The sequence below is a fragment of the Aplysia californica genome, unplaced genomic scaffold (assembly GCF_000002075.1).
Source record: "Aplysia californica isolate F4 #8 unplaced genomic scaffold, AplCal3.0 scaffold00099, whole genome shotgun sequence".
NCBI classification, from domain to species: Eukaryota; Metazoa; Mollusca; class Gastropoda; order Aplysiida; family Aplysiidae; genus Aplysia; species Aplysia californica.
The window spans coordinates 256,587-259,005 of NW_004797369.1; the positions used below are offsets into that span (position 1 = coordinate 256,587).

General features: G+C 42.0%; 1 protein-coding gene across 1 annotated transcript in view; it reads left to right on the plus strand.

Annotated features, from left to right (window-relative positions):
* The window catches only part of LOC101858851 (fibrillin-3), a gene marked incomplete at both ends in the record, with an annotated part of 89,182 nt that overhangs the window by 26,937 nt on the left and 59,826 nt on the right, over window positions 1-2,419 (plus strand).

A 2,419-nucleotide genomic window follows, 5' to 3' on the forward strand; every position in this document is an offset into this window, starting at 1 on the left:
TCTTCCAAGTGCCAGTTGTACATGCCAACACATTGCCCCGTCTTCCCACAAGATAATATTTACAGCCGCGCCCAACAGTTTGTATTTCTCTGGTTGTTGCTACAGATACCTTGCAAAGCAAGTCATGCTTTATGTTTGTTTTTCTCTGATATCTTCGGACTGAAAGAGAGAGAGAGAGAGAGAGAGAGAGAGAGAGAGAGAGAGAGAGAGAGAGAGAGAGAGAGAGAGAGAGAGAGAGAGAGAGAGAGAGGGGGGGGAGAGTGGGGAGAAATAGACAGACAGACTGATAGAAATCTCGTCAAATATCTTGGATTTACTTTGGTTCAGATATGTATATCAATTCATGGCCAATATCTGGACTTGTCTTAGAATCATATTTCCGGGAATTGGACTCAGATATGTAATTAACTCACACCTAATGTCTATCTGTATCCCCGTACTTTCCCTCAGATATCTATCTCTATTACTTTCCCTCAGATATCTTTCTCTATTACTTTCCCTCAGATATCTATCTCTATTACTTACCCTCAGATATCCGTCAACGGTTTGATCAGTCTGGGACAACACTTCGACAGTATCGATCCGTCAGACCCGAGCAAATTAGCAGGAGACCCAGACATCCTGGCGCCCTACTGGACAGACCTGAGCTCTGTGTCCAACGATATCTCTCACGTCTATTATCACGTGAGGGACTCTCACCCTTTTCTTTCTCTTTTTTTCTTTCTTTCGTTTAGTTACTCTCTCTTTCTTTTTCTTACGTCTTTCTTTCTCTCAATTCTTTCTATTTTATCTTTCTGTTTCCTGTTTCATTTTCTCAATTCTCTCTTTCTATGGATTTTTTCTTTCTCTCAATTACTTCTTTCTCTTACCTTTTTTCCTTTTCCCAAGTCTTCCTTTCATCCAAGTTTCTTTCCTAAAATTCTTCCACCGTCCATCCATCAGCTCTACAACAAACAGTCTTTCTCTTCCCCTCAATTCTTCCACCCTCCATCCATCAGCTCTACAACAAACAGTCTTTCTCTTCCCCTCAATTCTTCCACCCTCCATCCATCAGTTGTACAACAAACAGTCTTTCTCTTCCCCTCAATTCTTCCACCCTCTATCCATCAGCTCTACAACAAACAGTCCAGGGAGGGAACCCAGGAACAGACGGAAACACTGGACAGAGCCAGCCAGGAAGTACGCAACCAACTCAACTACGAACAGGTCGAGAGCAGCGAGTTCGAGGCTAGCTCTGTGCTTGTGGTCACGTGGTGGGAGATGCGTCCGTTCCCAGAGACTGGAGAAGTCCGAGAGGTCAGTGAGCTGTACGGTAGAACCTGTCAAAAGTGACCACTCATTGGCCGTCTTAGGCAGGTGATGGCCTTGAGTGATCTAGATGAAGGGTCGTTTTAAACAGGTTGTCTTCTTAGACAGGTAACCGACAGAGACAGTGGTCGTTTTAGACAAGTAGTTGTCTAAGACATTGGTCGTTTTAGACAGGTGACCACCTTGGGCAGGACTGATCAGATTGAAGAAAACAAACTGTTCCCTTTCGAAATTAAAATTTTGTCGAAATAGTTCTTGAGCACATAATAATAATAAATAGCATTTGTATAGCGCATATCCCCGCTCAACAGCAGGCTCTATGCGCTTTACACTATATTGTTACCCCAGCAGACCATAGAACACTCTGAAACATTCTCAGCTTCCCGGGAAGCATACAGTGCCAGCAGCTGATTAAGCGCTCAAACACTAACAAACTGACAAGATCTTTCACTGTCTATAGCCGGGTACCCATTCCCACGTGGGTGAAGTGAGGAAAATTCGTGTAAAGTGCTTTTCCCAAGGACACAACGTCGGGCCCCTGACGGGATTCGAACCCACGACCTTACGGTTGCGAGTCCGAGAGCCTAACCACATGCCAAAGATACCAAAGATTTAAGATTTTAAAAGTGCAGTTTATAATTTGAACATCTTCTTTAAATTTTTATAAAATAAAATAAAAATGTATGGCCCAAGTTACGTGAACAGCTGCTGTCCGACGCTAGGTTTGTACAATTTTGTCTCCCAAGTTTCAGGGCGTGAAACCAGAAAATGTGGCCCACTTTACTGGACTCTTTCTTTCTTCATTTCTCTCAACTTCCTCACGATTATTTTCATTGTCGTATTGTTTGTCTTTCTCTCAAATATTCTTTCTCAGGTTTTGTTCATTTGTCAACACTTTATTTTTCTCGTATTTTTTTTTTTTACCTCTCAAATCGTTCTTTCTTTTTTTTTTAATCGGGTCATCTCTCAATTCTATCTTCATCTTAAATTTGTCTTTCTCTCAATTATTTTCAACTCGTACTTCCTTCTTCTTCTTTCACATCTTACTTTCCCTTATTTTTATTTTATTTCTCAATTCGTTCTTTCTTCCTCCCAATCCCCCCCATCCCCC